Source organism: Neovison vison, chromosome 3 (assembly GCF_020171115.1).
Source record: "Neovison vison isolate M4711 chromosome 3, ASM_NN_V1, whole genome shotgun sequence".
In the NCBI taxonomy this organism is placed as follows: Eukaryota; Metazoa; Chordata; class Mammalia; order Carnivora; family Mustelidae; genus Neogale; species Neogale vison.
Genome location: NC_058093.1, coordinates 115,072,721 through 115,098,511, shown reverse-complemented (window position 1 = coordinate 115,098,511; position 25,791 = coordinate 115,072,721).

Sequence of the window (25,791 nt, the reverse complement as noted above, 5' to 3'; positions counted from 1 at the left end):
GGTTAACCACGAGAGACTATGGACTCTGAAAAACAATCTGAGGGGTTTGAAGTGGCGGGGGGAGGTGGGAGGTAGGGGTACCAGGTGGTGGGTATTATAGAGGGCATGGATTGCATGGAGCACTGGGTGTGTTGAAAAAATAATGAATACTGTTTTTCTGAAAATGAATAAATTAATTTAATTAGAAAAAAGAAGTTAACTCTATATGTATATTAAAAAATTAAAAAAAAATAAACTAATGCATCTTAATATATATATTAGACTTCAATAAAAAGTTTAAAACACTAAAAAAAGAATAAACTAAACTAAACTAAACTAAAATTTAAAAATAGAAAAGCAAAAGAAAAACAAGGGTATATATATCAAAAATTTCAGGCTCTGAGGAAACTGGTTTTTTATGCTTTTGTTTTCTGGAGGTTTTTTTGTTTGTTGGTTTGTTTCCTCTCACCTGCACAGCTTTTGATGGTTTTTGGAGGTTTAGAGGTAAGCAAACTGCACCCAGACTTCCCTCTCAGAGAGAAGCCTCAGTTTGTTCCCCTGTGGGTGCTGGAGAGCACATAAGTTCCCTCTCAGCCACTGGGAGAGCACATTCTGAGTCCTGGTCCCTCGGCACACAGGAACTCCTGCTTATACCCCAAACCACGGCAGCATGGGCTATCTGGGCAGCTCCAGACTGCGAGAGGTTCCAAGCAGTTATCTCACACTGAGATTTTCCTGCTGGCCCGGGCTGGGAGTGCCTAGTCTTTCCGGGTCTGAGAGCGCAGAGCTGGCACCTATGCGTACCTCTCTCAGGGGACGGTGTGGGGCGCAACTCAATCTCTGATAGCACAGCATGGTGCATGCGTGGGGACTGCAAAAAGTCTGTGTTTCTGCTGGATGGTGAGGCTGCCAGCCCCTCATGGGTGCTGGACCCTCCCCCCACCAAGCCCACGCTCTCAGATGCGCTCCAGCTCATGGACCAAGACCTCGTTTCTCCCCCCACTCTCTCTGGCTCAGCGCCAGGGGTGGCTGTCCTGGGTCAGCAGACTTAATCCCCTACCCCTAACCTCCCCTATTCCCACAATTTACCCCCACAATCCTTTGTTCTTTTTGAGTGCTTTCAACCAGACTCCAAGTTAATGCTGGTCCCCAGACACAGGGCACTCTCATATCGGGGTATTACTTTCCAATGGGTAGCTTCTGGTGGCTCCCTCCACCTTTTGTTTATTTTCCAATATCAGTCTGACATTCCCACTCCGCTTTACCTGCCCACTGGCGTCTTCTGCCCCCATGGAGATCCAGACGTGTATAATCCTAATCTCAGGCTGATTTCATGGGTGATTGGAGTCCTTTGGTAGGTAATCAACTCACTTTAGGGTACAAGTTGAAAAGGCGCCTCCTCCATAGTCTTTCGTTGTTTGTCTCCTCTTCCGAATTCCCCAATTCACTTATCCTTTCCTTCTCCTAATGTCCTCCATGTTATTCCTTATGTCCTACAAATAAGTGAAACCATATGATAATTGACTCTCTCTGCTTGACTTATTTCACTCAGCATAATCTCTTCCTGTCCCGTCCATGTTGCTACAAAAGTTGGGTATTCATCTTTTCTGATGGAGGCATAATACTCCATAGTGTATATGGACCACATCTTCCTTATCCATTCATCCGTTGAAGGGCATCTTGGTTCTTTCCATACTCTGGCGAACGTGGCCATTGCTGCTATAAACATTGGGGTACAGATGGCCCTTCTTTTCACGACATCTGTATCTTTGGGGTAAATACCCAGGAGTGCAATTGCAGGGTCATAGGGAAGCTCTATTTTCAATTTTTTGAGGAATCTCCACACTGTTCTCCAAAGAGGCTGCACCAACTTGCCTTCCCACCAACAGTGGAAGAGGGTTCCCCTTTCTCCACATCCCCTCCAACACATGTTGTTTCCTGTTTTGTTAATTTTGGCCATTCTAATTGGTGTAAGGTGATATCTCAATGTGGTTTTAATTTGAATCTCCCTGAGGGCTAATGATGATGAATATTTTTTCATGTGTCTGATAGCCATTAGTACATCTTGATTGGAGAAGTGTCTGTTCATATCTTCTGCCCATTTTTTGATATGTTTGCCTGTTTTGTGTGTGTTGAGTTTGAGGAGTTCATTATAGATCCTGGATATCAACCTTTTGTCTGTACTGTCATTTGCAAATATCTTCTCCCATTCCGTGGGTTGCCTCTTTGTTTTTTTTTTTTTTTTTTTTTGACTGTTTCCTTTGCTGTGCAGAAGCTTTTGATTTTGATGAAGTCCCAAAAGTTTATTTTTGCTTTTGTTTCCTTTGCCTTTGGAGACATATCTTGAAAGAAGTTGCTGTGGCTGATATCGAAGAGATTACTGCCTATGTTCTCCTCTAGGATTCTGATGGATTCCTGTCTCTTGTTGAGGTCTTTTATCCATTTTGAGTTGATCTTTGTGTACGGTGTAAGAGAATGGTTGAGTTTCATGCTTCTACATATAGCTGTCCAGTTTTCCCAGCACCATTTATTGAAGAGACTGTTTTTTTCCACTGTATATTTTTTCCTGTTTTGTCGAAGATTAATTGACCATAGAGTTGAGGGTCCATATCTGGGCTCTCTACTCTGTTCCTCTGGTCTATGTGTCTATTTTATGCCAGTACGACGCTCTCTTGGTGATCACAGCTTTGTAATAAAGCTTGAAATCAGGTAACGTGATGCCACCAGCTTTATTTTTGTTTTTCAACATTTCCTTAGCGATTCGGGGTCTCTTCTGATTACATACAAATTTTAGGATTATTTGCTCCAGCTCTTTGAAGAATGCCGGTGGAATTTTGATCAGAGTGGCATTAAAAGTATAGATTGCTCTAGGCAGTTTAGACATTTTAACAGTGTTTATTCTTTCGATCCAAATAATGGAATGGTCTTCCATCTTTTTGTGTCTTCTTCAATTTCTTTCATGAGTGTTCTGTAGTTCCTCGAGTACAGATCATTTACCTCTTTGGTTAGGTTTATTCCCAGGTATCTTATGGTTCTTGGTGCTATAGTAAATGGAATCGATTCTCTAATTTCCCTTTCTGTATTTTCATTGTTAGTGTATAAGAAAGCCACTGATTTCTGCACATTGACTTTGTATCCTGCCACGTTGCTGAATTGCTGTATGAGTTCTAGTAGTTTGGGGGTGGAGTCTTTTGGGTTTTCCATATAAAGAATCATGTCATCTGCGAAGAGAGAGAGTTTGGCTTCTTCATTGCCAATTTGGATACCTTTTATTTCTCTTTGTTTTCTGATTGCTGTTAATAGGACTTCTTTTTTTCTTTTTTCTCTCCTTCTTCCTTTTTTTTCCAATTTATTTATTTTCAGAAAAACAGTATTCATTATTTTTTCACCACACCCAGTGCTCCATGCAAGCCGTCCCCTCTATAATACCCACCACCTGGTACCCCAACCTCCCACGCCCCCGCCACTTCAAACCCCTCAGATTGTGTTTCAGAGTCATTAGACTCTCATGGTTCACCTCCCCTTCCAATTTACCCAAAAGCACATATCCTCCCCAATGTCCATAACCTTACCCCCCTTCTCCCAACCCCCCTGCCCCCAGCAACCCACAGTTTGTTTCGTGAGATTAAGAGTCACTTATGTCCCTCCCTATCCCGTCTTGTTTCATGGATTCTTCTCCTACCCATTTAAGCCCCCATGTTGCATCACCACTTCCTCACATCAGGGAGATCATATGATAGTTGTCTTTCTCCGCTTGATTTATTTCGCTAAGCATGATACGCTCTAGTTCCATCCATGTTGTCGCAAATGGCAAGATTTCGTTTCTTTTGATGGCTGCATAGTATTCCATTGTGTTTATATACCACATCTTCTTGATCCATTCATCTGTTGATGGACATCTAGGTTCTTTCCATAGTTTGGCTATTGTAGACATTGCTGCTATAAACATTAGGGTGCACGTGCCCTTTTGGATCACTACGTTTGTATCTTTAGGGTAAATACTCAGTAGTGCAATTGCTGGGTCATAGGGCAGTTCTATTTTCAACATTTTGAGGAACCTCCATGCTGTTTTCCAGAGTGGTTGCACCAGCTTGCATTCCCACCAACAGTGTAGGAGGGTTCCCCTTTCTCCGCATCCTCGCCAGCATCTGTCATTTCCTGACTTGTTGATTTTAGCCATTCTGACTGGTGTGAGGTGATATCTCATTGTGGTTTTGATTTGTATTTCCCTGATGCTGAGTGATATGGAGCACTTTTTCATGTGTCTGTTGGCCATCTGGATGTCTTCTTTGCAGAAACGTCTGTTCATGTCCTCTGCCCATTTCTTGATTGGATTATTTGTTCTTTGGGTGTTGAGTTTGTTAAGTTCTTTATAGATTTTGGACACTAGTCCTTTATCTGGTATGTCGTTTGCAAATATCTTCTCCCATTCTGTCAGTTGTCTTTTGATTTTGTTAACTGTTTCCTTTGCTGTGCAAAAGCTTTTGATCTTGATGAAATCCCAATAGTTCATTTTTGCCTTTGCTTCCCTTGCCTTTGGTGATTTTCCTAGGAAGATGTTGCTGCGGCTGAGGTCGAAGAGGTTGCTGCCTGTGTTCTCCTCAAGGATTTTGATAGATTCCTTTCTCACATTGAGGTCCTTCATCCATTTTGAGTCTATTTTTGTGGGTGGTGTAAGGAAATGGTCCAATTTCATTTTTCTGCACGTGGCTGTCCAATTTTCCCAACACCATTTATTAATGAGGTGGTCTTTTTTCCATTGGACATTCTTTCCTGCTTTGTCAAAGATTAGTTGATCAAAGAGTTGAGGGTCTATTTCTGGGCTCTCTATTCTGTTCCATTGATCTATGTGTCTGTTTTTGTGCCAGTACCATGCCGTCTTGATGATGACAGCTTTGTAATAGAGCTTGAAGTCCGGAATTGTGATGCCACCAACTTTGGCTTTCTTTTTCAATATCCTTTTGGCTATTCGAGGTCTTTTCTGGTTCCATATAAATTTTAAAATTATTTGTTCCATTTCTTTGAAAAAGATGGATGGTACTTTGATAGGAATTGCATTAAATGTGTAGATTGCTTTAGGTAGCATAGACATTTTCACAATATTTATTCTTCCCATCCAGGAGCATGGAACATTTTTCATTTCTTTGTGTCTTCCTCAATTTCTATCGTGAGTAGTTTATAGTTTTCTGAGTATAGATTCTTAGCCTCTTTGTTTATGTTGCTAGGACTTCTAATACTATGTTGAACAAGAGTGGTGAGAGTGGCCATCCTTGTCGTGTTCCTTATCTCATAAGGAAGGCTGCAAGCTTTTTCCCATTGAGGATGATATTTGCTGTGGGTCTTTCATAGATAGATTTGATGAAGTTCAGGAATGTTCCCTCTATCCCTATACTTTGAAGCGTTTTAATCAGGAGCGAATATTGAATCATACTTGTAGCCCAGGAATGAATCCCACCTGGTCATGGTGGATAATCTTTTTAATGTGCTGTTGGATCCTGTTTTCTAGGATCTTGTTTAGAATCTTAGCATCCATATTCATCAGTGATATTGGTCTGAAATTCTCCTTTTTGGTAGGGTCTTTGCCTGGTTTGGGGATCAGGGTAATGGTGACTTTATAGAAACAGTCTGGAAGTTTTCCTTCTGCTTCAATTTTTTGAATCAGCTTCAGGAGAAGAGGTGTTATTTCTTCTTGGAAGGTTTGGTAGAATTCTCCAAGGAATCCGTCAGGTCCTGGGCTCTTGTTTTGGGGAGTTTTTTGCTCACTGCTTCTATCTCATTACTAGTTATCAGTCTTTTCAGGCTGTCAATTTTTCCTGGTTCAATTTTGGGAGTTTATAGTTTTCCAGGAATGCATCCATTTCATCTAGGTTGCTTAGCTTATTGGCATATAACTGTTGATAATAACTTCTGATGATTGTTTCTACTTAGTCAGTGTTAGTTGTGATCTCTCCCTTTTCATTCATAATTTTATGAATTTGGGCTTTCTATATTTTCTTTTGGGTTAGTGTGGCCAATGGTTTATCAATTTTATTGATTGTTGCAAAAAAAACAGCTTCTAGTTTCATTGATATGTTCTACTGTATCTCTGTTTTCTACCTCATTGATCTCAGCTCTAATCTTGATTATTTCCCTTCTGGTTTGATTTGTTGTTGATTCTGCAGTTCTTCAAGGTGTAGAGACAGCTGGTGTGTTCTGGATTTTTCATTTTTTTGAGGGAGGCTTGGATGGCTATGTATTTCCCCCTCAGGACTGCCTTTGCTGTATCCCATAGGTTTTGGACGGAAGTGTCTTCATTCTCATTGGTTTCCATGAATTGTTTCAGTTCTTCTTTGATCTCCTGGTTGATCCAAGCATTCTTAAGCAAGGTGGCCTTTAGCTTCCCGGTGTTTGAGTTCCTTCAGAACTTTTCCTTGTCATTGAGCTCCAGTTTCAAAGCATTGTGATCTGAGAATATGCAGAGAATAATGTTAATCTTTTGGTTTCTGTTGAGTCCTGATTTGTGACTCAGTATGTGATCTGTTCTGGAGAAGGTTCCATGTGCACTTTAGAAGAATGAGTATTCTGTTGTTTTAGGGTGGAATGTTCTGCATATACCTATGAGGTCCATCTGGTCCAATGTGTCATTCAATGCTCTTGCTTCTTTATTGATTTTCTACTTTGATGATCTGTCTATTTCTGAGGGAGGTGTGTTAAGTACTCCTCCTAGTAATGTATTCATATCAATATGACTTTTTATCTTGATTAACAGTTTTATTATGTAATTGGCTGCTCCCATATTGGGGTCATAGATATTTACAATTTTTAGATCACCTTGGTGGATAGTCCCTTTAAGAATGATGTAGTGTCCTTCCTTATCTCTGACTACAGTCTTTAGTTTAAAATCTAATTTACCTGATATGAGAATCGCTACCCCGGCCTTCTTTTGAGGCCCATTGGCATGAAAGGTGCTTCTCCATCCCTTCAATTTCAATCTGGGTGTTTCTTTAGGTTCAAAATGGGTCTCTTGTAGACAGCATATGGATGGATCTTGTCGTTTTATCCAATCTGCAACCCTGTGCCATTTTATGGGCACATTTAGGCCATTCACATTCAGAGTGATTATTGATAGATACGTTTTTATTGACATCGTGTTACCTTTGAAGTCTTTCTTTCTGTAGATTGTGTCTATATTTCTGTTCAATGATATTCTTAGGATTTTTACTCTTTTATAGGACCCCTCTTAATATTTCCTGTAGTGTCAGCTTGGTGGTTGTATATTCTTTTAAGCCTTGCCGGTCTTGGAAACTCTTTATTTCTCCATCCATTTTGAATCTGAGTCTTGCTGGATAAAGTATTCTTGGCTGCATGCTCTTCTCATTTAGCACCCTGAATATATCTTGCTAGCCCTTTCTGGCTTGCCAGGTCTCTGTGGACAGGTCTGACATTATTCTGATGGGCTTTCCTCTGTAAGTAAGAGCCTCTTTGTCCTAGCGGCTTTCAAGAGATTATATCTACAATTATGATTCCTCAATTTGACTATCAGGTGCCTTGATTTTTTTTTGAATCTATAATCTTGGGTGGATACCATTTAGGCTCTAGTACATGAACGCTGGTTCCATTCGTAAGATTGGGAATATATTCATGAAGAACTTGTTCCACTGTATCTTCTAGACTTCTTTCTTTCTCCTCCCCTTCAGAGATTCCAATAATTCTGACGTTGGAACGTTTCATGGCATTATTTGTTTCCCTGATTCTGTTTTCGTGGCTCCTAAGCTGTTTGTTCCAGACGTCCTCCTGATCCTTTCTCTCTATTTATTTGTCCTTCAGATCACTAATTCTATATTCTGTCTAAGTTACCCTAGCTTTAGATTAGAGAATTTAGATTAGATTGGAACTCATTGAGAGCATTGTGAACCTCATCCTTGGTAGCTTTTAACTCTGCCCTAACATTGTGAACATCATCTCTGGTCGCTTTCATTTCAGCCCTAATCAATTCTGTTTGGTCATCCATGGTTTTCTCCAACCTAGCTATTGCCTGGATAATTGGTAGCCTGAATTCTCTTCCGACATATTGTCTATTTTTTTTTAAAGATTTTATTTATTTATTTGACACAGAGAGATTACAAGTAGGCAGAGAGGCAGGCAGAGAGAGAGAGAGAGAGAGAGAGAGAGGAGGAAGCAGGCTCCCTGCAGAGCAGAGAGCCCGATGCGGGACTCGATCCCAGGACCCTGATATCATGACCTGAGCCGAAGGCAGCGGCTTAACCCACTGAGCCACCCAGGCACCCCCGACATATTGTCTATTTTGATAGGCGTTAGCTCTGTTGCAGAACCCTCTGCAAGGGTGAAAAATACATCCTCTGTATTATTCTTCTGTTGGGCATTCCTCCTCCTAGTCATTTTGGTGAGAGATGACTCAACAGATGTAGATGGATGTATTGACCGTGGTGCAGTCAAGGTTCACCCTAGAACACTTCTGAGCAATCAGGATTCCCCACCCAAATGAGAGAAAAAAGAAAAGAGAAAGAAAAAGATAGATAGATGGAGAGAGAGAGAGAGAGAGAGAGAGACAAGAAAGAAAGGGAAGATAAAAGAGAAGGTTCAGGCCAAATGGGCCCCAAGGTAAGATTTATGAAGTATACAAACAAAAACAGACAAACAAGAAGACTGATAAAAGTATATGACAAGAGAAAAAACAATATATATATATATATATATGCAAATAAAGGAAGAACCTCATCAAAAAGAACCCCAAGTGTAAGTTTTATATACTATCAGGAGAAACACAAAAACACAGAAACACTGGTGGAAGAAAAAGATGGGAGAGTGGTTATAAATTCTCAGTGTGGGTGAGGAAGGTTGTTTTGATTCTTCCTGGATGTATCTTTGTTAAAGGACTCAACTTTCCCAAGACAAAGGGGGATTAAAAATTGGTTTACCTATGAGGGTAGTATTGATTGGGGAAAGGGGATTACTTTGAAGTTTAACTCTATATGAATATTAGAAAATAAAAATAAAAAAGGAATAAACTAGACTAAACTAAATTAAAAAAAATTTAAAAAATAGAAATGCAAAAGAAAAACACAGGTTTATGTATCAAAAAGTTCAGGTTAGAAGGTTATTATGGAATTTGATGTACTGGACAGCTCACTGTGATCGTAAATAGGTTAAAAAATTATCTATATAAAAAAATGAGCCAGAATAGTGGGAACAAATAAAAATAAAAATTTTCCTATGAAGTAGTGGTGGTTGTTCGCCTGTCGTCTTTTTTTTTTTTTTTCCTTTCCTGATTGGTTTACTGGGGGAGGGGCCTGCCACTTGGGTTTTCAGTCAATGATCTTCCCTGAGTTAAGTCTTTCTACCCCCTCAAGGGGGTGGGCTCTGAGGAAACCGTTTCTTTCAGGCTTTTGTTCTCTGGAGGTTTTTATGTTTGTTCACTTTTTTTTTTTTCCTCTCGCCTTGACCACTTTTGATGGTTTTTGTAGGTTTAGAGGAAAGCAAACTGTACCCTGATCTCCCTCTCAGAGAATAAGAGAGCCCATATAAATTCCCCCTTGGCTGCTGGCAGAGCAGGTTCTGAGTTGCGGTCTCTGGGGATGCAGTATCTTCTGCTTGTACCCAAAACTATGGCAGTGGCGGCTGTCTGGGCAGCTCCAGACCACCAGAGAGGTTCCAAGTAGCTATCGCACACTGAGATTTTTCCTCTGGCCGGAGCTGGGAGTGCCTGATCTTTCTGGGTCTAAGAGTACCTGGCTTGTGTGCACCTCTCTCAGGGGAGGCTGTGGGTCGGGTGCACATCTCAGGCTCTGAGAGCGGGGCACAGGTCCGAAAGTACCAGGCTGGGCCTTCGCTCACCTCTCTCAGGGGAGAGTTTGGGGCACACATCTCAGGCTGTGAAACAATGGCGCGGTTCTAAGAGCGCTGGGTGGGCCTTTGCGCACCTCTGTCAGGAAAGGTGGAGGGGCACACGTGTCTCAGGCTGTGTAGCTGGGCTGGGTGTTCTGCTGTCTGGCGCAGCTCCCAGCCCCTCACAGGAGCCAGACCTCATGCAATCTCGGGGGCGCTGGTGGCTCAGGGACCAAGACCTGGTTTCTCTGCAGCACTCTCTCTGGCTCAGCGCCAGGGGAGGCTGTCCTGGGTCCAGGGACTTAAGCCCCTATCCCTAGCTGCCAGATTCCCCAATTTCCTCCCTGCAATCCTTTGCTCTTTTGGAGTGCTTTCAACCAGTCTCCAAGTTAATGCTTGTCCCCAGATGCAGGGCACTCTCGTATTAGGGGTATTACTTTCCAATCAGTCACCTCTGGTGGCTCCCTCCCCCTTTTGTTTATCTTCCGATAACAGTCCAACGTTCCCACTCTGCTTTACCTGCCCACTGGCGTCTTCTGCCCCTGTAGAGATCCAGACGTGTATAATTCTGATCTCTGTTGATTTCATGGGTGATCAGAGTTCTTTGGTAGGTAATCAGCTCACTTTAGGGTACAGATTGAAAAGGCACCTCCTCCTACTTCCCCGCCATCTTGTCTCCCCTCTATTTTTTTAACTTCTTGAGGATGCTCCATAGTGTTTTCCAGAGTGGCTGCACCAGTTTTCATTCCCACCAACTGTGCAAGAGGATTCCTGTTTCTCCACATTCTCACCAACACCTGTTGTTTTCTGTGTTGTTGATTTTAGCCATTCTGGCAGGTGTGAGGTGGTATCTCATTGGAGTTTTGATTTGCATTTCCCTGATGATGAATGATGATGAACATATTTTTGTGTGTCTCTTCTTGGGAAAGATGTTTAGTCATGTCTTCTTTCCATTTTTAATTGAATCATTCATTTTTTAAGTGTTGAGTTTATAAGTTCTCTATATATTTTGGATTAATATCCAAATACCCTTTATTATATATGCCACTTACAAATAGCTTCTCTTATTTTGTAGGTTGCCTTTTAGTTTTGTTGATTGCTTCTTTCACTGTGCAGAAGGGTTTTATCTTGATGAAGTCCCAATAGTTTATTTTGATTTTGTTTCCCTTGCCTCAGGAGACATATCTAGAAAGACATTGCTATGGCTGATGTCAAAGAAATTAGTAGTACTGGTATTCATTTTTAAGATTTTAATGGTTTCATGTCTCACATTTAGGTACTTAATCCATTTTGAGTTTATTTTTGTGTGTGGCATAAGAAAGTGGTCCAGTTTCATTCTTCTGCATGTTGCTGTCCAGTTTATCCAACACCATTAGTTGAAGAGATTGTCTTTTTCCCACTGGATAATCTTTCCTGCTTTGTCAAAGATTAAGTCACCATATAGTTGTGGGTTTATTTCTGTGTTTTCCATTCTGTTGTATTGATCTGTGTATCTATTTTTGTGCCAATGCCATACTGTTTTGATTGCTACAGCTCTGTAATATAACATAATGGTTTCAGATTTCTGTTAGGAGGGCATTGGCACATGACCTCAAATGGGTTTACCTCTGTGTGGTGCTCACCTTTGCATCAGCTGCATCCAATGACTTACTATTGCCTAAAGTCACAGAATTTTCTGAAGTCCATGTAAATTCAGATATGTTGGGGGCAGGCAGTGAGGTTTTGGGGACAATGTCTCTGAAGTCAGGTGCACACAGCTCTGTCACACTCCTCTCCTTATATCTCAATGGTCCTTGCCTGAGTGGCTCCTGGAACAATTGCAGCAGTCAGAAGGCATGGACTGAGCACCACGTGTGTTCTCAGAGCACCAAGGCAGTACAAGAGACAGACATTTATATGCATTGACAGTGACACTGACAAATGACACGAGAGTGTTTAGGAAGAGTGGAGTGATACAGAGTCTGTGGTGGCCTATCCAAAGACTGTGATAGTGACAATGGTCATTGTCATTACCATCCTCTGTACAGGTGTGTGTCAACCACAGTGTCTCTCCCTCTGCACCCTCATTTCTCCCTCTCTCTCCACTTCCTGCTCCCACAGCCTGCACTTAGAGCAGGGCTCACCTGGGGTTTAGTGGGGGTCCTAAACAACCTGCCTGGGACTGGGGAGGAGGCAGTTCTGAGCAGTTAGCACAGGTCTGGATGAGGGGAGGGTTCCTGAGCAGGCCACAGGGACTGGACCCTGGACTCAGCTTGTGGCTAGAGTTCCCCAAGGTATGAACTGAGAGCAGAATGGGTTGGGGTGCCACCATGATTTTGCTTTTCAGTCACAGAGTCACAGATTTCTGTGGTGGTTGTGAGAGAGAGCTGGGTCTCCATCTTTGCTAAAAGTTGATTGAAGGCAGACTAATTACCCAGCAACCTCAGACATGGGACATAATTGCTAAAATGAACATATACAGAAGGTTTCCTTTTCCTTCCTAGCCTGAGTCACTTAGAAATCACCACCACATAACTGTCTCCATGGCTCTTATGATACTTCCATAAATATCCCTGTGCCCTCATCACAGTTTAGTTTGTTGTGGGATAGGGCGTGGTGCATAGCAGACCCATGAGCTGCATAGTTGCTCCTCTGTGCTGAGGGCATGGCTGGATCCGTCCAGGAAAGGAAAGGGGACAGAGTGGGGCCTCAGGTGAGGTTTTCAGAGGTGAGATTCATAGAGGGTTGAAGCAGGTGGGAGAGGCAGCACACCAAACAGTGTGCCCCTTGACTTTTATTCAACAATAAGCACCTTGCCCATCCCTTCCTACCCCCCAGGCCAGGAAGGGTCCAGAGCTCTGTCCCTCCTTGGAGAGTGACTACTGTGTTACTGTGTTACAGAGTTACTGTGTAGTGTTTATAGGTCTGCTGTAGCAAATTTCCACAAACAGTTTCTCTTAAAGCAACAGAAATTTCTCCAATCAAGACATACAAATGGCTATCAGACACATGAAAAAATGCTCATCATCATTAGCCCTCAGGGAGATTCAAATTAAAACCACATTGAGATATCACCTTACATCAGTTAGAATGGCCAAAATTAACTAAACAGGAAACAACATGTGTTGGAGAGGATGTGGAGAAAGGGGAACCCTCTTACACTGTTGGTGGGAATGCAAGTTGGTGCAGCCTCTTTGGAGAAATTAAAAATAGAGCTTCCCTATGACCCTGCAATTGCACTCCTAGGTATTTACCCCAAAGACACAGATGTCGTGAAAAGAAGGGCCATCTGTACCCCAATGTTTATAGCAGCAATGGCCACAGTCGCCAAACTATGGAAAGAACCAAGATGCCCTTCAACGGATGAATGGATAAGGAAGATGTGGTCCATATACACTATGGAGTATTATGCCTCCATCAGAAAGGATGAATACCCAACTTTTGTAGCAATATGGATGGGACTGGAAGAGATTATGCTGAGTGAAATAAGTCAAACAGAGAGAGTCAATTATCATATGGTTTCACTTATTTGTGGAGCATAACAAATAGCATGGAGGACAAGGGGTGTTAGAGAGGAGTAGGGAATTTGGGTAAATTGGAAGGGGAGGTGAACCATGAGAGACTATGGACTCTGAAAAACAGTCTGAGGGGTTTGAAGTGGCGGGGGGGTGGGAGGTTGGGGTACCAGGTGGTGGGTATTATAGAGGGCACAGCTTGCATGGAGCACTGGGTGTGGTGAAAAAATAATCAATTCTGTTTTTCTGAAAATAAATAAATTGAAAAAAAAAAGCAACAGAAATTTATTATCTCACAGTTCTGGATGTTAAAAGTCTGAAATCAGTATCTCTGGGCTAAAATCAAGGTCTCAACAGAGCCGTGTTTCCTCCAGTGACTCCAGGGGAAAATCTGTTCCTTGCTTCTTCTGGTGACTACATTAGAAGACTTGTGTCTGCATCACTCCATTTTCTGCTTGCTCCTTATAAAGATACTTGAGACTGCACTAGCCTTGGCTGGAAAAAATCCAAGAAGATCTGCTCCATCTCAAGACTTTTAACTTAATCATAACTGCAAAACTCTTTTTTTTTGCCATATAGTGTGTATGCCAGGGTTCTCCAGAGAAACAAAACATCTATATACATATGCATGTGTGCATATATATATGTATGTATGTGTGTGTGTATACATACACACATATGTTGATCTCTATATTATATTTATCTATATATACACAATATAAAATCTTATCTATATAGATATACATCTATATAGATAGATTCTATTATCTATCAATCAAGCTATCCATCAATCCACTCACCCATTCTTCCATCTAACCATATTTATCCATATGTCTGTCTGTCTGTCTATCTACCTACCTTCCTACCTATCTAGAGGTATTTGTTTTAAGTAAATGGCTCACACAACTGGAGCTGGCAAGTCCAAAATCTGTAAGGTGGGCTGGCAGGCTGGAGGCCCAAGGTAGAGCTGGTATTGCTTTCTAAGTCTGAAGGCCATCTGCTGGCAGGCTTCCCTCTTCCTAGGGGGGCCTCAATCTTTGTTCATAAGGCCTTCAACCGATTGAATGAGGCCGATTCACATTATGGAGGGTAATCTGCTTTACTTATAGTCCATTGATTTAAATATTAATATTATCTAAAAATACCTTCACAGAAACATCTAGAACAATGTCTGACTAAATATCTGGAAACTATAGCCCAGCTAAGTTGACACATAAAATTAACTGTCACATAAGGTAACACTCACGGGTTCTAGGGATCAGCACATGGAAATCTTTTTGGGTCCCATTGTCCAGTTGCTCCAGCCCTGAGTCAGCTGTCCTTTCCTGGGTCTGGTGTTTGGCATACCCACACCACTTAGATGGTCAGGTCCCTTCAAGGATGGAACACAAGGAAGGCTGCAGTTTATGGTGGAAAGGGCATGGACTCTGAGCCTGATATCCTTGTTCAGTTGTTAGCTCTGACACCTTCTAGCAGTGTGGCTTTGGGCAATTCACTTGGTCCCTCTGAGTTTCAGTTTGCTCACCCAGAAAGCATGGATAGTCACCATTGTAGTCATGTGAGGAATAAATCAAATAGGAGGGGTCCCCTTATCCCTTTCCAGTGCCGCTATCAGCAGGTACAGTGGAACATCCAGTATACCCTAAAAAACACCTGCTGATTGATTGTTGCCTACTTGGCTGGTCTACCATTTCATCCTGGTGTGGTTGAGCTGACCTGAAGGTTTTTATGATTTCCATTTTACTTAACCAGATAAGCAGTAAATTCATTTTAAGACAATGATCTTGCTTTTTTCCTCTTGTTCCCATAAATTATAACAAAACAGGTGGAGCACAAATAGTTTGGTTTGATATCTCCCATTAATCTTTGCTGTATTTTGTAAGCTAACTTCAGTGTGGTAATCAAGATTTAATTAAATCTTGAAATTTCCAGTATTTCACAACTCACTCTTGCAATGGCCTATAAAAGGAAGAGTCCATATAATTTCATGAAGAGCAATTCCCTTTACTGCAAATATGCAAAATAGAACTTGCTTCTTCTGAATTCTTGTTTTAGACTCTTTTATTTTCCTTGTAGTGCCTGCTGGAGTTTCCCTCTGCTTTCTGAAATAGTAGGACCTCTCAAAGACCTCAGAAATCACCTATGGTCAAGGAGGAGACTAGTGTCTATGCAGGGTTCTATCGGTCCCTCACACAGTATTGGCTGATCACACTCTGTAGCCCTACAGAAACATAGGCACAGAGGAGGTCTGATGGTGTTGTCTAAGCATCCCTGTGTACTCACCCACCCATCTTTCCACCATGTCTCTCCTGATGGTACCTGTCATTGGTCATGCCAGGCCCTTTGGTGGGCACTGGAACTACACTGAGGTCAATCACACAGGGCATTTTCAATGCTCTGAGGAGGAGCATTGTGGGGTCATAGGGAGAAACCCCTGACTTCCTGAGCTACATGGGAAACACTTGATTGTTCATTCTCTGGGGAGAGCTTCTCCCCTGAGCCATGTGGTTCATACAAACCTGTAGTCAGGGCTCTGGTGGACATAGTCTGTCCTGCTACAAACTGCTGTAGAGCTGTCAGATCTCCACAGCATGGATCTCTGCTCTGTGAGGGGCTTAGGGGTTCTTTAGGAGGAGGCTCTGTTTCTGCTCTCCTCCCATGGGGATACTCAGCTGCCCACAATGGGCACATACTAGAGTGTGGAGTAGATCCTACTTCTTGTCACTCTTTCACCAGCCATCCCAGCCTTAAGTCCTAATCCGAGTATGCTCCAGATCCAAGCTCACACTGCTGACTCCTGGCGGGTTCCTAGTAGAAATGTTCCCTTCTCTCTCCCCATCCCTCTTTTCCTTATATGATGGATTTGTGTGTGTGTCAGGAAAATAGCAACTTATGGCCCAGATCATTCATTTCAATGTCCAGACAGTGAGACAGGTACTAGCAGAGACTTAAGGCCACACAGCCTGATTCTGACAATTATTTTCTATGTGAACTTGGACAAAGGACTTAACTTCTCTGAGCCTCCTTTTTTTTTTTTTTTTTTTTCACCTAGGAAGATTCTCTCTATGGCAGAGACAGGGCTGCTCATCAAACACTAAATTTGCTTCCCTACACTTCCCAGCTCTTTGTTGTCTGGCTGGGACAGGTGACTAGTTGTGGGAATGGGAGCTATCAAAGTTCCAAAGAGTCAGTGCTCATGTTGCAGCTGCTTGGTACCTTCTGAGACAACAAGGAACCTCAAATGATTCAATTCCAGATGATTCAGATTCAGATGATTCAGCTGCTAAAAGGTGTAGCCTCTTTCACCCTAGTTTTTTGAGGGAGTAGATGGGGTTCTAAAAATCTTCAAGGATCCCTTTGAGACCTCTGCTGTGCAGTGCAATGGTCTGGGAATACAGTAACCCTGGGTACATGTCTGAGTGGGTGAAGGGATAGCATGGTACATGGGTCAGTAATCTATCATGGATACAGTGAAGGATCCTCTTAAGGTTGGAGTGTGAGGCCAGGACTCACACAAGGATATTCTTAAAGGACATGTAGGTGTCCTGAAGAAGAGGCAGGGGGTACTAGTTTTACTATGTTTTTAAATTTAATTTATTTTTTCAGTGTTCCAAATTCATTGTTTATGTACCAAACCCAGTGCTCCATGCAATACACACCTTCCTTAATTCCCACCACCAGGCTCACCCATCCTCCATGCCCTTCCCTATAAAACCCTCAGTTTGTTTCTCAGAGTCCACAGTCACTTATGGTATGTCTTCCCCTCTGAATCCCCCCCTTTCACTTTTCCTTACCTTCTCCTAATGTCTTTCATGCTATCCCTTATGTTCCACAAGTAAGTGATAACTGACTTTCTCTGTTTGACTTATTTCACTCAAGCTAATCTCTTCCAGTATCATTCATGCTGATATAAAAGTTGGGTATTCATCCTTTCTGATGGAGGTGTAATATTCCATTGAATATATGGACCACATCTTCTTTATCCATTCATCTGTTGGAGGGCATTTTGGCACTTCCACAGTTTGACTATTGTGGACATTGCTGCTGTGAACATTGGAGTACAGTTGACCCTTCTTTTCACTACATCTGTATCTTTGGGGGAATTACCCAGTACTACAATTGTAGGGTCATAGGGAAGTTCTATTTTTGATTTCTTAAGGAATCTTCACACTGGTTTCCAAAGTGGCTGCACCAACTTACATTCCCAGCAACAGTGTAAGAGGTTTTCCCTTTCTCCACATCCTCTCCAACATTTGTTGTTTTCTGTTTTGTTAATGTTTGCTATTCTAACTGGTGTAAGGTGGTATCTCAATGTGGAATTGATTTGAATCTCCCTGATGGCTACTGATGATTAACATTTTTTCATGTGTCTGTTAGCCATTTGTATGTCTTCTTTGGAGAAGTGTCTGTTCTTGTCTTCTGCCCATTTTTTAATGTGATCATCTTTTTTTTAAAGAAGATTTTATTTATTTATTTGATAGAGAGAGGCCACAAGTAGGCAGAGAGGCAGGTAGAGAGAGGAGGGGAAGCAGGCTCCTTGCTGAGAAGAGAGCCTGATGTGAGGCTCAATCCCAGGACCCTGAGATCATGACCTGAGCTGATGATAGAGGCTTAAACCACTGAGCCACCCAGGTGCTCCAATTACCTGTCTTTTGAGTGTTGAGTTTGAGGAGTTCATTATAGATCTTGGATATCAGCCCTCTGTCTGTCATGTCACTTGTAAATGTCTTCTACCATTCCTTGGGTTGCCTTTTTTTTTTTTTTTTTTTTTTTTTTACTGTTTCCCTTCCTGTGCAGAAGCTCGATGAAGGCCCAAAAGTTCATTTTTGCTTTTGTTTCCTTTGCTTTTGGAGACGTCTCTTGAAAGAGGTTGCTGTGGTTGATGTCAAAGAGGTTACTGCCTATATTCTCCTCTAGGATTTTGAAGGATTTCTTTCTCATTTTGAGGTTTTTAATCCATTATGATCATGACTTAACACCAAGGAAATAGAAACAATCATCGGAAATTATTATCAACAATTATATGCCAATAAGTTAAGCAACCTAGAAGAAATAGATGCATTCCTGGAAACCTACAAACTTCCAAGACTGAAACAGGAATAAATGGACAACCTAAATAAACTAAAATCTAGTAATGAGATTGAAGCAGTGATCAAAAATCTCCCCCAAACCAAGAGCCCAGGTCCTGACAGATTCCCTGGAGAATTCTGCCAAGCATTCAAAGAAGAAATAATACCTATTCTCCTGAAGCTGTTTCAGAAAATAGAAACAGAAGGAAAACTTCTAGACTCCTTCTATGAAGCCAATATTACCTTGATCCCCAAATCAGGCAAATACTCCTTCAAAAAGGAGAATTTCAGACCAATATCAGTGATGAATATGGATGCTAAAATTCTCAATAAGATCCTGGTTAATAGGATCCAACAGTACATAAAATAGATTATCTACCATGACCAGGTGGGATTTATCCTTGGGATGCAAGTGTGTTTCAGCATTTGGAAATCAATCAATGTGATAGACCAAATCAATAAGAGATGAGAGAAGAACTGCATGGTCCTCTCAATTGATGCAGAAAAAGCATTTGGCAAATCCAGCATCCCTTCCTGATTAAAATGCTTCAAAGTATAGGGATAGAGGAAACATTCCTCAACTTCATCAAATCTATCCATGAAAAGCCCACAGCAAATATCCTCAATGGGAAAAAACTCACAGCCTTCCCATTGAGATCAGGAATATGACAAGGATGCCCACTCTCATCACTCTTATTCAACATAGTATTAGAAGACCTAGCAACAGCAATCAGACAACAAAGAGATACAAAAGGTATTCAAATTGGCAGTGAAGAAGTCATACTCTCTCTCTTGCAGATGACATGATACTTTATATAGAAAACCCAAGAGACTCTACCCCCAAACTACTAGAATTCATACAGAAGTTCAGTAATATGGTAGGATACAAAGTCAATGTACAGAAATCAGTTGTTTTCTTATAAACTAACAATAGAAATATATAAAGGGAAATTAGAGAATGATTTTATTTACTACAGCACCAAGAACCATAAGATACCTGGGAATAAACCTAACCAAAGAGGTAAAGGATCTGTACTCCGGGAACTACAGAACACTGATGAAAGAAATTGAAGAAGATGCAAAAAGATGAAAAAGCATTCCATACTCATGGACCAGAAGAATAAACATTGTTAAAATGTCTATACTTCCCAGAGAAATCTGTACTTTCAAAGTCATCCTGATTAAAATCCCATGGACATTTTTCAAAGATCTGGAACAAACAATCCTAAAATTTGTATGGAATCAGAAAGGACCCCAAATTGTTAAGGAAATGTTGTAAAAGGAAAACAAAGGTGGGGGCCTCATATTGCTTGATTTCAAGCTTTACTACAAAGCTGTGATCACCAAGACAGCATGGTACTAGCACAAAAACGGACACATAGACCAATGGAACAGATAGCCCAGATATGGACCCTCAGTTCTATAGTCAAATAATCTTCAACAAAGAATGAAAAAATGTCCAGTGGAAAAAAGAGAGTCTCTTCAATAAGTGGTGCTGGGAAAATTGGACAGCTATGCATAAAAGAATGAAACTAGACCATTCTCTTACACCGGACACAAAGATAAACTCAAAATGGTGGAAATACCTCAATGTGAGACATGGGAGGAGTAGTTTTAAACTGGGTGTGTTTCATGTGAGTGGGTGTGTGGTGTCAGATGCATGGAGTACCAAAGGTGTGTTGGTGTCCAGGGTTTATAGGCACTTCATTAGGTCCTTTCTGGGGCACTGAGCATGTAGCGCACTTCTTAAAGTTTTGCCCACAGACACCATGGAGCCCTAGTGGATATTCTGCGCTGGTTATCTTATTTGTGTTTATGTACAGGGTACCTTTTCTCTGTTCATAGTATGTAGAGGTGTTTATTTTAAGTAGATGGTAGTGCCTTCAAGAGTGGAAATCCATGTTTTGCTACTTCACATTTCCCTAGAGATGTTCCCAGGTGCCTGTGTCTTTGAGGGTGGATGAGGTGAAGAAGCTTGCCAAGAAGGGAAGATGGGGAGCTTGTATTTTTGACATTGACTTGATGCCAGCTATGTCCTCTCAGCTCTCAGGAAGGTGAGGCTGTTCTTATTTTGCAGACAAGGAAGCTGGGGTGATGAAAGTTTGTGATGTTCTCAGGGTTGAACAGATACTAATAAGGAAAGCCAGAATGTGGTCCTCTCTCTTGTACCCTACTCTGCTGCTGCAGGCTTTGTATAGCCATGACAGTGGGTGGCTGGGGAGTCAGGGAAGGTTCTGTGAGGGTACAGGGTCCTTGTCCCTGGTCTGGGCCATCACGCTGAACCTTCACAGCATCATTCAGATAAGCACATTGAAACTCCAGTGCATTAAATGACTCATTGAATGATACCTAATTAAGGAAGCATGGGGATTTGAGCCCAGGCTACGTGCTACCTGAAAGTTGAGATTGCTCTTAGCTAAAATGACCACATTTCTGTGAGTACTGTTTCCACAGAACATAGTATGTAGGAATGAGGGATGTTAGTTTTTCTACTGTCTTACAGACAGTGTAAGCTCTATCACCATGTGGTTTATTATGCAAGGCAGGTTTTTCTCTTCATGTTTGGCCAGAATGACATATTTCAATTCTGCTTGATTATCCCCAGTGTCTCCAAGACCCCTGTCAGTTAACAGTGCTGGTAGCCCAACTTTTAACAAAATTACACATAATAATATTACACGTGCCCACAAGGGAGAATCTGAGAGGTGTGTGGACACTGGCTCTGAGTTTTAGGTAGGGAATTGAAAATCCAGTATTATCCATAAAGGAAAAAAAGACCCAGAATCACTATGGTCTGAAAGTAAACATGAAAATTAAAAAAAATGTCTTCCTTCATAAAGAATTAATATTTAATTCTCATTTTCCTTCCCAGTGTTTAGTGTAGAAACTATTTTCTAGTCTTGGGCTGAATGTCAAAATTTACATTTAAATGGGCCTGTTTTGCGCAGAGCCTGTAGCTACTAAAACCCTAATGAGATTGTTAATTTATATAGTTTTAGATGTTCATGCTTGATTACAGTCCAGCCTTGAAATAACTTGTGGAGGACAGTTTCAAAGCTCTTTAATGGAGATACTCTGATAGGGAAGCCTCTCTTCCTGAAAGCTGAGCCTCACATTTTGAATGTCTCTTCCTTTTGAATTTATCCATTACTGACATCTTTGGTCCTCTGGTTAAATGCAGGCTGTTGCTCCTTTCTTCCCTCCCACAGGTCCAGGCACAGTAACAGTGGAGAGGAAGAAGGGAACCCCACAGTGACAGTGCAGTTGGCATGTGCCTCAGAGCAGGGGCTGTTTTATCCACATCTGGCTTCACCTAGGCGTGGGCATTCCAGGTGCATGTAAGCCCCTCTAGAAAAACTAGTTTAGCCTTAGAAAATACAGAGATTTCTTTTTAAAGGGAATGGCTGCTTAAAACCAAGGGCAATTGCAGGGTCATAGGGAAGTTCTATTTTTAATTTCTTGAGGAATCTTCACACTGTTCTTCAAAGAGGCTGCACCAACTTGCATTCCCACCAACAGTGGAAGAGGGTTCCCCTTTCTCCACATCCTCTCCAACACATGTTGTTTCCTGTTTTGTTAGTTTTGGCCATTCTAACTGGTGTAAGGTGATATCTCAATGTGGTTTTAATTTGAATGTCCATGAGGGCTAGTGATGATGAACATTTTTTCATGTGTCTGATAGCCATTTGTATGTCTTCATTGGAGAAGTGTCTGTTCATATCTTCTGCCCATTTTTTGATATGATTATCTGTTTTGTGTGTGTTGAGTTTGAGGAGTTCATTATAGATCCTGAATATCAACCTTTTGTCTGTACTGTCATTTGCAAATATCTTCTCCCATTCCGTGGGTTGCCTCTTTGTTTTTTTGACTGTTTCCTTTGCTGTGCAGAAGCTTTTGATTTTGATGAAGTCCCAAAAGTTCATTTTCGCTTTTGTTTCCTTTGCCTTTGGAGACATATCTTGAAAGAAGTTGCTGTGGCTGATATCGAAGAGATTACTGTCTATGTTCTCCTCTAGGATTCTGATGGATTCCTGTCTCACGTTGAGGTCTTTTATCCATTTTGAGTTGATCTTTGTGTACGGTGTAAGAGAATGGTCGAGTTTCATTCTTCTACATATAGCTGTCCAGTTTTCCCAGCACCATTTATTGAAGAGACTGTCTTTTTTCCACTGTATATTTTTTCCTGTTTTGTCGAAGATTAATTGACCATAGAGTTGAGGGTCCATATCAGGGCTCTCTACTCTGTTCCACTGGTCTATGTGTCTGTTTTTATGCCAGTACCATGCTGTCTTGGTGATCACAGCTTTGTAGTAAAGCTTGAAATCAGGTAACGTGATGCCCCCAGTTTTATTTTTGTTTTTCAACATTTCCTTAGCGATTCGGGGTCTCTTCTGATTACATACAAATTTTTGGTAGGTCTTTCATAGGTAGATTTGATGAGGTTCAGGAATTTACCCCAAAGATAGAGATGTCATGAAAAGAAGGGCCATCTGTACCCCTATGTTTATAGCAGCAATGGCCAAACTGTGGAAAGAACCAAGATGCCCTTCAACGGACAAATGGATAAGGAAGATGTGGTCCATATACACTCTGGAGTATTGTGCCTCCATCAGAAAGGATGAATACCCAACTTTGTAGCAACATGAATGGGACTGGAAGAGATTATGCTGAGTGAAATATGTCAAGCAGAGAGAGTCAATTATCATATGGTTTCACTTATTTGTGGAGCATATCAAATATCATGGAGGACAAGGAGTGTTAGAGAGGAGAAGGGAGTTGGTGTAAATTGGAGGGGGAGGTGAATCATGAGAGACTATGGACTCTGAAAAACAATCTGAGGGGTTTGAAGTGGTGGGAGGGTGGGAGGTTGGGGTACTAGGTGGTGGGTATTATAGAGGGCATGGATTGCATGGAGCACTGGGTGTGGTGAAAAAATAATGAATACTGTTTTTCTGAAAATAAATAAATAAAAAAAAAAAGAAACCATATGAAAAAAAAGTCATTCAATCATATTTAAATTTCAAGAAGAGAATCAGCCTTTTAAAGAAACCTACCAAAATCGCGTAAATCTAGACTATTATGTATGTCACAATGGATGTCCTTTAGGTGATGCATGTCAGCGTTTAGAATATGTCTCACAAGTAAAAAAAAAAAAAGTTCTATGAACACAATAAAAACCAGATGTTGGGGCGCCTAGGTGGCTCAGTGGATTAAGCCGCTGCCTTCGGCTCAGGTCGTGATCTCGGTGTCCTGGGATCGAGCCCTGCATCGGGCTCTCTGCTCAGCAGGGAGCCTGCTTCCCCCTCTCTGTCTGCCTAACTCTCTGCCTACTTGTGATCTCTCTCTGTCAAATAAATAAATAAAATCTTTAAAAAAAAAAAAAGGGCAACAAGCATTGGTGTTGTTCATGGTTAACATGGATTAGGGTGAGAAAAAGGTGATTAAGTTGAGATCCTCTCCTGGTGTGTGGCTTATTGAACACATTTGTGAGAGTCTGCATGGTTGCACAGTGGGTTGACACTAGGAGCCTGTGAGATGGCTTTATCTCTAGCCATCATTAACTGTGTATCACCTTTGTGGGCCAACACACTGCCAGGTGCTATGCACACCAGGATGATATTAGTGGCCTCAGTTCAAACTCTGTGACTATACCTCTTCTGCAATAAGGAAGATGGAGCTGGGGGAGACCACTTAGGTTTCCCCAGGGGCCATCAGTCAAATCCTGGTCAGAGCTGGTTTGAACCAAGTCTGTCTGATGCCTGGAGCCACACAGAGCAGAACCATTTTTGTGAAATGCCTGTCTATGCTCCAGCCTTTCCCCACAGTTGGGAAACAGGTGTCTGGGAGAACTACTCTGGGTCTGTCAGACAGAAGAAGCAGAGGGTTGGCCAGGTCCCTGAACCCCTCACTATCACCTCCCCGATGTCTTCCATCTTCTCTTTCCTCTCTCCTATTGTAGGGAAATAACTAACCAAGCAGACAAGGGGATGCAGCTTGGAAGCCTATCCTTAGACATGAACTTTTCCTCTTTGCTAGTGCCATCCTTCCCTTCAGCCCTTTCTGGGTCGTCTCATGAGCCAAAGACCCTCCCAGGGATGAAGACCATCATACACTATTGTTAGCCAGGTGTCTTGCTAGAGTTCCAGAACCACATATCCAGTTGTGATCTCCACACCTCCACCTGGACCCCTAAGACACCTGAAATTAGTATTCTTGAGTATCAGTATGTGTGACTGTTTTGAGCTCTTAATAATCTCATGCCAAGGTGGCACATCCTCAGGGACTTATTCTGACCCATATATTCTGAACTCCTGAATGTGAGGCTTATAGTCCATGTTCCTAGCCCAGTGCCATGCACAAAGCAGACAATCAGCAAGTATTTGACAAATTAATGGATGAATAAAAAAATAAATGAATGATTCATCTTGATCAAATCATGCGTATTTGGTTTTGAGTTTCTTCACCTTCAATAAGGGTGTTACTGTCTCAATCCTTACATCTTCCTGAGATCCCCAGAGCAGTGGCTCTCAAACTTTAGCATGTTTTAAAGTCACCTAGAAGGCTCATGAGACATAAATTGGTGGGCTCTGCCCCCAGGTGTCAGATTCAGTAGATTTTGGCTGGATCCTGAGAATTTGCATTTCTAGTAGAATTCCAGGTGATGCTGCTGGTTTGAGAACCACATTTTGAGAACTACCACTGTAGAGGATCAGATAAAGGCCTGCAGAAAGAACTTTTCCCAACTCAGAGAAAAACTGTAAGTTTGTGGTGATTTTTTTGGCTCCTTGAAGTCTCCCAAAAGAGTTCCATCCTCAAGAAGGACGGGCCTAGAATTTGATAACTGTCTGCTTCAAAGGGAAAGTGAGAAGATGCTAGAACAGATTATCAAATGATCAACTTATAATTGCCTAGGAGAGCAATCAATATGCCAATGTAGACAGTGAATGGCAGAATGACTGTCATTCCTTTCCCTAGCAGCAGAAAGGGTGTGCCTGCAGTGTTCATCTGTAAGCCCATTCCTTCCCTTCCATTCCATGCACACTTTTTGAGCCCCTGCCATGTACCAGGTACTGTGCTCGGTGTTGGGATTAGACATGGTGCAGCATGGTCCCACCTCATGGTATCTGGGGAGATGCATGTGCTGGGTGCTAGAAGGATCTCCACTTTTCTTAAGCTCCATGTGTGCATGTGTCATGCACTTATAGCCATGTATTCCAGGGGCCTGGGAAACTGATGTCATCCCCATTTTACAGGTGTGGAACTGAGTCCCAGCAAGGTGAGGGGCTTCCCACCAGGGTAAGCAGCATCAGCACTTCGACCATGTCCTTTTGGTTTTCAAACCAGCTGTGTCTCTGTGAGACCACCAATGAAAAGGGTTTTCTCCCTCCCTTTCCCCCTCCTTCCCCCTTCTCTTTGCTTAGCCA